We start from the raw sequence: 12,354 nt of genomic DNA on the forward strand, positions 1-12,354 counted from the left end.
TTGAGTGAATTAACTGCTCTGAAGTGTGTGGGAGTTCAGGCCATCCGTGCCCTCTCGAGGAAATGTGGAATGCTCTGGCGGGTAATGACCCCACCGGATGAGACCACAGGGCTCTTTCTGCAGGGACACTGAGGCGTGTTAATTTTTGAGCCAATTATCATTCAGAAGCCATGGCAAAACATTCAGCTACACAGAATGACCGACTGAAGCAGGTCTTGCAGGAGCTGCCAATCTTTTCTTGGACCAATGGAAAGAGGTGGTGGATGATGGCACTGAGCTCCTGCTTTTTTTTTTTTTACCCCCTGTTCTCCTGCTTGCTGCAGAAATAATTATTTCTCCTTCTTTTTTTCTTTTTTTTTTTCCTTTTTCTTTATAAATGCAACTTTTTATTCTATTATTTTATTCTAATATATTTTATTCTATTCTATTATTTTATTTTATCATTATTAAATCCATACAAAGTCAGAGGAATTTTTATACAATACTTGGGCTACCCCTGCCAGCCTCACTGGAAATCACTGGGAGGTATCACCAAGAGACTGGGGAGGCCATGGCAATTTGAATTCCCTCTTTCCTTCAGGTACATCCTACAGACCAGCATGTTGCAAATCCTCGTGTTGCTTGGGGGCAGGAGGAAAGGAATAATAATTTTCAGTAGATTAGTGGCTATTGTATCATCTCACGTTGCTTAATAAGCCTGATGTTACGTGTGAGAGGTAAGCTCCTTAGTGGGAGCAGGGTGCACTGCAGTGACCTTTTGTGTGCAGGTCTGTGGAGATGAAAGTTCCCTCCTGAGGTTATGGGGTTGGCTGTGCAGCATGCAGAAACGCTGACTTCAACTTGCTGTCCTGCGCAGATGCTCTCCAGTCTATTAATGCTCTCAAAAAAAAAAAAAAAAAAAAATCTGTGTAGGAACCTGGTTTTTCTTCCTCTGATTCCACCTAGGATAAATTTGACTTGGAAATAGAACAGAAATGCTGTGTCATGATTTTTAAAATAAATAAATAAGCGATTGCTATGAAAGGGAGCTCATTGATCCTTAGTTGCTTCATTTATAATTACCCACATATGGAGTCATCCTACCTCATCTTTAAAAAACAAACCTGCCTCTCAGAACCCCACCAGGCAGCTAAAGTGGCTTCTTGTGTCCCTCCCCACCCTGCTCTCCTCAACCTCAAATACTTATAAAATATAAGCGTCCACAATAAGATTATAAGGTGTTGTAAGACTGGAGCCTTTGCTTTCCTGGCTGTTCAGTAAATAGGCTGTGTCTCTTGGATGTGCCCTGAGGCTCAGAAACCTGAGGCCTGCCCACATCGTGAGTTCTACTTTCCTCCTTGCAAAGTGCCTCTGGCTACTGGAGCTGTCGATGCAGCCCCTTCCACCCCCCGCCCTGCTAAGAAAAAGCTTTTTTTTTTTTGCTCTTTTTTCTTAAGACAGCTGTACAGCCGTAACAAACCTCGAATAGCTACTGGGGTTTTTTTATCAGTTGCAGGTAAGGCTAAAGCCTGAAATATTCATTTGGCACTTGTGGGTACAGGGCACTTGGCGCAGGTGTGTGAAGCCTCAGGTGCTGCCGGTCTGGCTGTGGTTCTCCCCATGGAGCCAGGAGGCATTGGTGTGTTCCCCCATCCTTGTCCTGAGCTTCTGTGGGGTTCACCGTGTCCCATTGGTGTCTGAGCAGCTGCCTCAGGTCCAGGGCTGTGCCCTTGGCTTTCAGAGAGCATCCCAGAGAGCATTCCATAGGTGAGTGCTCTGCTGCAGTGGCTGCCGTGTGGTTTGGGGCTGGGCTGCCATCCCAGAGCCCTTCCCAGGGAATCCTGCTCTTTGCTCCTGCAAAGGCACAGGGTGAGCTGGTGCCCAGCTCCCGGGATTTAGTAGCAGAAGGGCATCCCTGTGCTGGCTTTGGGATGTCACAAGGGGGTGGTTGGCTGTGCATCCCTCTTGCAGACATTTCCTAGAGCAGGGGCTGTGCCTCTCCTCCCCTCTCCCAGGCAGCTCTGCCATCCCCATCCCTCCCTTCCCATGGCCAGAGGCAGGAATGTGATGATCCTGGGGAGAGCTCCCACAGAGAACTATCATATATATATATATATATATATATATATATATATATTTATTTATTCATTTATTTATTTGCTAATTGTATCAATTGCAGGGTTGAAGCTATTCTGGGTTTAATTCTGTATGAACATGATTTACCAGCCTTGGAGGAGATTTTGCTCCCACTGCAAAGTCAAATACATCTTTCTGCTCAGCTCTCTGACTCCTTTACGTGGAAGTTGTTTTTCTAGTACCTGCTAAGTTATTTTAATTTTTTATTTTTTTGCATATTGATATTGAGAGAGAGCAAACATACATACATGAACAGGCTTAAAAAACACTCAGTGTTTTCAAACCGTGATCCTTTAAATAAATAAATACAAAAGTTGCCTTGCGGGCCGGCCGGTTCAAAATGCCTGCACTATATTTAGCAACAAGAGCAACATTTTCAGCTATTTGCAGATTTATACAGCACAGGGCTGCTCTGATGACTCCTTTGTTTCAGCTTTGGGGCTGTGGCATGAAAGTGTGACAGATGCAGATGTGGGAGTGTGGTGTCTGCGGGCTCCCCGCAGCCGTGGGCTGGGTGTTCAGAGCCACCCTCACCTCTCCAAAACAAACCTCTGCCTCAACCACAAGAATCTGGGCATGGGGCACAGTCCCTCCAGGACATGAACTATTGCAGAGCTGCTGGTGCCCTTCTCCCAGGGACAGAGGCCCCTCCAAGCCACTGTTTCTACATGGATTTTTTTTTTAATTCAATTTTTTTTTTTTTCCCCCTCCTTCTTCTTTTCCACCCACACTTAGAGAAGAAGAATGCAGGCTCATGCATGTTGCTTTTTCCCTATGCAACAGAAAACTTTTGTTTGTTTTTTTTTCCCCCCATACATACATGGAGCAATGCATTATTTCAATTTGCTGCTTAAAAAAGAGTGTTTTCCCTTTTTTCCCCAATTTGTTGAAACTGACAGGATTATTTTGTGATAGTTCATTTTGCTGTTTGATTTTTGTTTCTACTCTTTTTAGCTGAGGGAGTGGATATGGCAGTGTAGTTTTTTGACTGAGGAAAATTTTTCTCTCTGAATAAACAAAAAGCCCCCTATTTCTTCGAAACTTCTAGTAGTGCATTTTGTGCATCTTAAGTCTGCAAGCTGTGCCAGTTCAAGAAAAGTTGCTTGCATTTAATGCATAACCTAAAGGTACTTGAAAAGTCAGTGTGCCTTTCTAAAGTCATGCCATGATTTACTTGGAATTTGTGGTAATTTGGCTTATTTTCATTGGGGGACTCTTTAAATTGGGGAAAAATAATGCATAATGGTGTCAATTCTGGGCCATATTTGTTTTAACATCTTTTTTCTCTGCATCCCCTTCATTTTGTGTTCTTGAGGAACAGTTTGTGTGGTGATGATTCAACTAAGAATATTTTTAAAAATACTTCTTTTAAATACCTAAATGCCTGTTGCATTGTTTTGGTGGTGCTGGAGGAAACCAGAAAATAAATACAGAGTGTGGCTGCCCAGGAACAAGAGGTGACAGCACAGATTTATTGAATACTTCATTTGTTTTATTTTGCTTTCATCCCAAATGATTCACTTAGTCCTCCACCTAAATATAATTCTTCCTACTTAGTGAGGAGTCATCTTTCCCTCTGGCCAGATGGGATGTCTTTTCCATGGGTATCCAAAGGCAAGCCTTCCTCATTTCCTCTTCTGATGGACAATTGAGAGGTCCAGCTTTTATTTAGAAGGAAAAAGGGTGCAGCTCTTGCTGTCCCCAGGACCTAGTGCTGTAAGAGAAATAAGAAGGGCAGTTATTGATGGGGGTTCCAAATCCTGGGAAGGGAACGTTTCTTTCCCAGCTCTCTAGGAGGGATTTGGAAAGAGCCATAATCCTGGGTTAGGAGTAATTTGTTACAGCAAGATGATACTTGAGTGGCAGGAGGATTCTGGCAGAGGCAGCAAGAAGGTTTTATTCAGAGGAGTAGCTGGTCTCACAGAAGGTCAGGCTGACACAAATCCTACCCCAGCCCACAAGTTTTGTTTCTCAGCCAGCACAATTAGCTGAGGGGACTCTCGACCTCTTTTACATCTTTCAAAGACATCTCCACATATCTGAGCTAAAAGATTACTGCAAGGAATGTGGACCAGGATATGATGCAGTGGAAAGTTTTTCTTCCAAGGCCTTTCTGAAAAACAAAACCTCAACAGCAACCTTCCCAGTTTCTCCTAGGAGGTCAGAATATTGCTGGTTCCAGTGTTATCTCCAGGACTTTTTTCCTGAGGTTGCCTTAAGGTTACATTTTTGTGTTAACCTTAAAAAAAAAAAAACCAAACCAAAAAAAAAAAAAAAACAGGACAAAACTTACCACCCCTAGGAAAAGAGAATTTTGCAAGTTCTTCATTTTAATGAAGACCTGAAACCCTTGGAGCCGTCTATTCTGCAGTTACCCCTTGTTGCATTGAAGGCCCAATCACACATGGAAACCACAAGGGAGGTGACAGGAAATTTGGTATGAAATTTGCTGGGTTTACTAGAGAGTGGCTCCCAGCAGTTCACCCAGAATTGCTACATCGACAGGAATTTTTGTGGTAGTGATTAGAGTCATGAGTTTCACTTACCCAACAGTGGAAGAAAATATGACTCTTTCAGTAAAACCTTCTTAGGCCATGTTACAGTAATGAGCAAACTGCTACATTTTCCTGTAGCACTTTTACTCAGGGATCTCACCCACCTGTGCCACTCATTCGCAGGTACTTCACCAGATCTGAGATGAGAATTTGGATCAAAGAGTGAAGAAACCCCTCCCAACCAAGATGGTCTTGGAGACCCCTTTGGAGAGGGACTTATCTTGCAGAGCATCCTTTCACTGTCTTGCCTTTGTCATGCCTCTGCTGGCTTTTGATAGCTGGAGATGCCAAGCACTCTATAAATCAACCCTTTTTTGGCTGATGGAGGGTAGGCCTAGATTAGGTGTTAGGAAGAAGCTCTTTCCTGTGAGGGTGGTGAGGGACTGGCACAGGTTGCCCAGAGAAGTTGTGGATGCCCCATCCAAGGTCAGGCTGGACGGGGCTCTGAGCAGCCTGGTCTCAGTGTCCCTGCTCATGGCAGGAAAGTTGGAACTTTGGATGATCTTCAAGGTCTCATCCAACTCAAACCATTCTAAGATTCTATGACTGATGCAGGACAGAGTTGTACAAAGATAGGCTTCTTTAGGTCTGTTTTTTTTTTTTTTTTTTTGTTTTTTTGTTTTTGTTTTTTTTTTTTTTTTTTTTTTTACTTTCACATAAATTCATGCAGTGGAAAATGGTACCAGTTCAGTATCGTGGTCATGTAGAGATGAATTTCCTGATGGGCTTCACTACCAGGGTACCTAAGGAGCCTGGTTGATGCTTCCCATAATCAGGAAATATATTCCCATGTTTCCAATTCCATTCCAAACTCCAAGTGGTGGAAGTGAAAGAAAAGATGGGGGCAGATTTGGAGGGCCTCCTTTGCTCCTTGCACAGCTGCGCTGTGGGGTTTTTCTTGCTTTTCCTTTAAAAAAAAATGTAAAAAGTAGTTGCAAAGCTTAAAGTTCCAGCCCCTCCTTTACAAATAGAGCTATGCTCTTAACAGAGTTGGAAGGTTTAAAGGGAGGCAGGGCTCCTCTGGAGCAGCTCCTCTGTTTGAGTGGAGGTAGCTCAGTGCCATGATCTCTGTCTCTAACATGCTGTCAGATATCTTTACTGCCTTGATTTAAAGGGGAGGAAAGGAATTATATTTTATAGACCATAAAATGCATTCTTGGACTTCATGCAAACACTAGTTACCAATTGTTCTCTCACTTTCTGGGAGATTGCCAGGATGAGAAATTGTGTGTCTGTACATCAAATTTTTTGGTGAGTCTTAGAGGCTGATTAAACTGTGAGTCTAAGCAAGACAGTCCTACAGAAAGACTTTCTTGAGATTTTTTGACTGTTCTAGTCTTCATCTAATGGAAACTCGGTGCTTAAGTGCAACAGAACAGGTTGCAGAGAAAATTTGGGCAAAGTAGCTTCAAAATGAAGTTGTTTTTTTTTATGGTTTAAAGTAGATAAAAATGCTTATTCTTGTTCCTTGACCAAAATTATGCTTTTATTTGTACCTGTCTTTTGGAACAGCACTTTGCAGACATCTGAATAGTCCTCAGCCAGCCTGCTGGTTTGTGTAGCAAGGATGGTGAGGTCTTTCAAATTTAATGTGAAAAAAGTAATGGTGCTTTCCCAAGCTCCACCCACGATTGAGAAATACAGCCTGCAGTTACTTTGCAGAGATACCATGTGAACTGCAGAAAGTAATGCTGTACTTCTATGTCACATGAACACTCTTCCTCTTGTAACGCTAAAAAAAATTATTTTAAATTCCTGCAGTAGCTGATTAGCCTTTACTTTGCTTCTTTATGCTCGGTGTCAGTATCCCAGAACTCAACTGTAGCCTACCAACCTTGCCTTCAGTAGAAGCAAAAAACCTGTTTTACTTCAGTGTTTCAGTAGAACTGATGGCAAAAATGCCTTTCATCCATGTCAGAATGAGCAAATAATTATCTGCATTTGCTTGAACTTTCATAGGCAATAATTTTTGAGGAAGCTTCTGGTTATTCTCTTTAACTCTCTCCCAGGCAGCCTCCTCTGCACCCTTATCACTGTATACAGAAAACCAGTGCAAGTGGGGGTGATGCCTGGCAGTAGTAATGGCATGGAGCTGTTACATTGCATCTCTTCTGGGATGCAGGAGAAGAGCCTGGGGAGGTCAGGAGGAAGCAGAGGATCTGCTCTTCCTGGGATGTTCCCACACCTGCAGGTGACGAGGCACCTGTGGGGCTCAGGCTGTTGCTTTGTGCTTTATCCCACGCCAAAATCCTCTTTGCCCATCACCTCTGTGCCTTCAGTGGGACAGTTCCAGATCCCAGGATTTCTGCTGTCAGGATTCCCTCCTTTAGGTGATCTTGGGCTGTTTAATCACCACCACATTTCTCTAACTTTCAGCCAGTGGAGGACTCAGCTGTCTCATTTTTCTGCCCTAGCAGCACCTCAGCAATGTGACAAAGGCACGGGCAAAATACTGAAATGTTCAACTCAAGGTTCCTGTGTCAGGGACTCCTGTGTATTACTGGAAGGGAAGGAGACAAGGTCACTCAAATTGTCAATAATGAGAGAATTAAAGGACATTTTAAATTTGGAAGAGGCCTTATGTGCATGTGTCAGTGCAGGAACATAACAACAGTTCCTGGTTTTTGTACCACTTTCCCCCATCTATGCATTTTACTTAATAATTTATTTTTGTGGTGTTGCAATAGTTTAAAAGATTATGTTAATAAAATGAAAAGTGGAGATAAATGATAAATACTTTCGTGTTTTACAATTTTATGCTTTAATTTCTCGAATGCTCTGGGGAAATCTTTTGTGTGGAAAGGATTGGTCCCACTAAAATCAACCTTGCTGCTTTTGCTTTGAGCAGCTCCCCTGTGCCTCGTGGTGGTGCATTGCATATTCTGTAGAGGGGTTCAGCATCGTGGGTGGTGTCTATTACTTCTCATACAAAAAATTCCAGACATTGCGGGTCTGCAAGGAATAGGAGGCCTTTTTAAAGTTCCTTCAACAGCCTCCTTCAGTTATTTAAAATAAATCCTTCAGATTTTGCTCTCACACGCACACCTCTACAAACAAGGTGATAACTGAAGACCAGAAATAAGGGGTTGAGGTAAATTAAGCAATGGAGCAGAAGCTGAAGGTCTACAGTTAAATCTTTAGAGGCTTTGCTTCTAATGTAAGTGGAGACACTAATAGGTGACAGACCTTTCTTTGTAGGTACCAAGATGAGTATCCTCTTGCAACTTTTTTTTGTCTGTAGAGAGCTATTATGGCCTTTTTTCCTTATTGGCTTCCCCATAAATATCAGCTCTCCCCTCAGCATTGTGGTCTCTGTGTTGCTACTGGATTATCTCTGGTTAAAATTTGTCTAGATGCTCCCTCCCAGAAATGCTTCTAACTGAATATTGGAGAAACTCCTGACCTTCAAGTTGACATCCAGGTGTGTACTTCCATGTGACTCTGGCCAAGGGAGGGACTGACCCCAAAACTAGGATCAGGAATATTTCTATTTGAGATCCAGGAGAAAGTGCAGACTTTGGAAGTGTGATCCAGTGGTTAGGGGAGATATTGGAGACCAGTGGTATCAAGCTGACTGCAGGAGCCCTGCTCCTGCTTGTTTCAGTTCCTGGGAGCTAATAAGCACCAGCTGCAGGAAACCTGAGCTGGAAAGCATTGTGCAGCTTTCCTTCTGTTCAAAAATATGGCCTTTTTTCCCCCCTTACTGTGTTTATGTTTTTATATGTTGAAGAACATCACTTGTAGGGCAATCTAGCAGTGAAAACAATAGTGTGACAGGGGGACAGGTTCAGGTTGGACACCAGTGCAGGAAACACCTGTGAGCTCAGTGCCATCCTTTCCTCCACGGCTGCACCGCTGCGAGCCCTGCCCCAGCCTGTGGGGCAGCTGCTGGCCCTGAGTTAGAGCTTCCAGCAAGCTCCTTGAGTGCTGGATGTGATGTTCAGCTGCTTTGGACCAACTCTGCTGTGAAAACTTGGGAATGATGTTTGTTTGCCCAGCCAGAGCTCAGGAAGGTGGCTGTTTTGCAGGGTGGCTGTGCAGAGCTGCTCCCAGTGGGTCTGTGCTCTGCAGGACCCTCTGGTTGTAGATGGGAGGTGTGGATGTGTAGGAAAGTTCTTGGGTTTTTTTTTTATTCCTTTCTACAGAAAAAATCTGGGCCGTTCAAATCATTTGCCTTTTCCCTTGTGCTGACAATTTAACAGCCTTTTTAAAAGCTTTGGTTTCTCTCAAGTACGCTCGCCCCAAACTTGTTTTAATTCTTGTGTGGAGGCCTGGAGCTTAACAATTATTTTGCTTAAGCTCTCTGAGACTTGCCATAAAACTTTTTTATTTTTTTTAAACACACACATGCTAATGATCCCCATCAGATCATATTGTTAAACAGGGAATAAAGTACTTGCACCATGATGACATTATTTTAAAAAAATGTTAAAAGCAGGCCAGCAGAGCCCATTTCAACAGTTTTGTTCTGAAATAATTTGCACAGATTTGTTAGAGTTAATTTGTTGAAAAGTTCAGTGTTTGTACAGGCAAGTCCTGATTTCCACACCGAGACATAAGAAGCAGGAGAGGAGCAAGTGGGTGTCCAGCATTTGCAGGAACAGGCTGGTGGGAGCTTTCCCTCCCTCTTACCCCTCTGCCCCCTCCCTCTGCCCGGTGCAGGAATATAAAAGCAGTGTCAGAAGGCTGGGAAAGTCGGCTTTGGATTTTTGTGGACTCCTTGCAAATCAGAGGAACTGTCTGGCTCAAATCTGCTTTTAGGGCCAAGAGAAGAGGATTTCCTGCTATTTAGTTGCTTGAGGAAGGAAAGGATTTACCTCTCTGCTGTAGCAGGACTTAATTTTTCTCCTTTTTAATAAGAATATCATAACGTAGGGCAGCAGCAGTAAACCTTTGAGAGCAATCACGGCTCTCCCTCCTCTTCCCCGAGGTGATGCAACTCCCCCCTGCCCAAGCATCCTCCTGTCACAGCTCCCAGCCCCAGCAAGGGCCTGGCATGTCCCTGCACTGTGAAAGAGAGAGTTGTGGAGGGGGTGGCTGCTGCGCTCGGCCACCATCTGGATCCAGTTAGCTCTCTCGGCAGTAGGGCTGAGTCTCATTTCCTCCAACCAGTAATGTTATATAGGCAGTGATCCTGTTCTGCCCTAACATAATTGAAAATTATGTGTATTGTAGACTCGCAGCGCTGAAATGTAGACTTGTAAAAATCTGTGGCTCAGGTAGCCTGTGGAGATTGAATTTGGCACACAATGAGGCTTTTATGTAAAGTAAGAATTATAAGCCACCACATCAATATTGTGTTACAGGCATGACAATTCTTGGATGAGGAGGCCTTGAGTCAGGCTCGTCACCTTAAACAATGCTAATATTTCATGCTTTATCAACAGGGCTGGCATTTTGAAGCTAGCAAACATTTTTTTGCTTTTGCAAACATCCTGCTGTTGAAGGTGTGGGGTCACTAGCTTGACATGGGCATTGGCTGTGGGCTCTGGCCCCCTCTGCTTATCTGACAGACAGAACATCTCACCCTTAGCAGGGCTGGGAGACTGCTCTGGATCCTGGCCACTTGGTAGAGCTCATGGAAGTTGCTTTATCGACCCTTGTGCTTTACTGCTTTCCCTTGGGTGTGGTTATTTGATTTTATTTTGTCTCCCACTGGTGTGTTATCCACTGGTAGAAATGGAAGCTGTCCATGTCTGTGCTTGTGTGCAAAACTGAGCCCTCTGGGTTTGGACTGTTCCTGCTGGGCTTCATGTGCATGTCCAAAAGAAGCTGTTTGTGCTTTAGCCTTTGCACTGTAAGACTTCTTGGATCCTCTTTGCCAGGGGTGGGTAAGAGAAGGGCTTTACTGAGAGTCCAGACTAAGGGTTTTAAAAGGAGAAAAAAAAAAAAAGTGTAACAGTAAGATCTTCTGAAATGTTCATCTTGCCCTGAGGTCAGCCTGGTGTAGGAGCTGAAAGCATGTGCTGAAAGCGCGGGCTGTTGTGGGATAGAGGTGGAGTGAGAGCAGCCATGCCTTCTTGCTCTGTTTCTTCTAATGGAATTTATTGCTAGTAAAAAACAGCACAACTGACAGTCCTGAAGGCTTTGTAATCCCTGCAATAATTGCTGACTGGATGGGGTCTGCTGTGAGCTCACCCCTGCTGCAGTCTCAGAGAAGCCCACATGTTTCTCAGCCTGTGTTTTAGGACAGCTGCTGACCTGAGCTCCTCACAGGCTGTCATGGTTGTACGGATGGATATTCCAGGGTTGCCTGTGACTGTGGAGTGGTCATGGAAAAATGAAGGTGATGAGTTTATTTTTGTGGGTAATGGCTTGGTGTCTGTTCCCTGGAAATCCACAGTTTGAGCTGTCATGTTCTTGTAGAGGTTTCAGCTGTGGCAGCGGTAGGTTCTTGCTCTCCAAAAACCATTGTGAACTTTGAAGCAGAGTCATGCACACATCCTGTGAGGACGTTTTCCTTGGAAGAAGGGAAAAATACTTCACTGATTGTCTGGAAAACCTGAGGAAGCCAAAAGTAGCTGTGACCCATCAGGACCCGTTCTGGAAATTCATGCACCCCTCTATGTGGTGGTGTTTTGACTGCTGTCTAAGAAAACTGGTGGACTTCTGAAAATGTAGCAGTTTACTTGTTTAATAGTGCCATCTGAAAATCTGTAATAGATCAGATTTCCTCTCAAGTTTAAAAGTTGGCTCTCAGTTGGCTTAGGCTTTGGGTCCAAATTCTACACACTCCGGTTGCATTTTTATGCACTTTTTTGAAACCACAAAGGGTTAGAAAGTTGCTTTAACATCATCTCAACTTTAAAATTTATGTTGTGGTCACATATATTGAAGAGCAGGGATTTGATGCAAGTGATCAAATATCTGGAGACTTACAATTGAGTTGTAAGAGTTAGAAATATTGCTTATTGGTAGTCTAGTTCTGGTTTGTTTGGGTTTTATTTCTTGTTTTTAAGAAGTGCTGAAACATTCTGGTCCACATTGCACAAATCCCAAATGTGAACATGAAAAAAACAAGACTTCTTGGAACTTGTGGAACTCATATGGGGTGCAAATCCAGAGTATGGGTTTGTTTATTTGCATTCCAGTAGCTTGGAAAACTCAGGCCCTCCAAGTGATGGGAATTGGTAACACATTCTCCTGCTGGTTTCTGCTTTTTGGGCACCTCAGTGCCCAGAGTCTTGCAGCAAACAGGCCCTGCATGTGAACAAATGTTTTGCATACGTGAGCAAATGTGATAGATAGTGATGTGCTTAAAGCATGGAACCAGATCTCCTTCCTTCCTCCATGGAGATTCAGATACAGCTTCCGCTGTTCGCCTGGATGCAGGGGCTGCTTGTGCATGGTGCTTCTTCAAGATTACTCTTACTTTAAAAAACAAAAAACAAACAAAAAAAAAACCAAAAAAAAAAAAGGAAGGAATGGGTAAACATAACTATTTCTCTAGTAGGTATTTTCTAGGAATAGATCTGTCAGATCAAGCAGCATCTTGAATAGCGCTGAATAGGAGCTTCTGCAGTGGTCTGATGTATATGTGCAGCTGCTTTTCTTAGTTCTGGGAGGGGGCTGAATGTATGTGGCTGTGCACATTTCTTCCAGCATGATACAGGGCTTTTAGAAGTCTCTTATTAACCTGTGTTAACTGGGACAGCACACAGCAGCGTGCAGAGAGAAAAGCCTG

The 12,354-nt window shown here is 43.6% G+C and overlaps 1 protein-coding gene across 6 annotated transcripts in view; it reads left to right on the plus strand.

Annotated features, from left to right (window-relative positions):
* TCF7L2 (transcription factor 7 like 2) overlaps window positions 1-12,354 on the plus strand; it is a 170,619-nt gene that overhangs the window by 47,319 nt on the left and 110,946 nt on the right. The gene's annotated exons all lie outside the window — the stretch shown is intronic.

The sequence above is a fragment of the Molothrus ater genome, chromosome 8 (assembly GCF_012460135.2).
Source record: "Molothrus ater isolate BHLD 08-10-18 breed brown headed cowbird chromosome 8, BPBGC_Mater_1.1, whole genome shotgun sequence".
Classification (NCBI taxonomy): Eukaryota; Metazoa; Chordata; class Aves; order Passeriformes; family Icteridae; genus Molothrus; species Molothrus ater.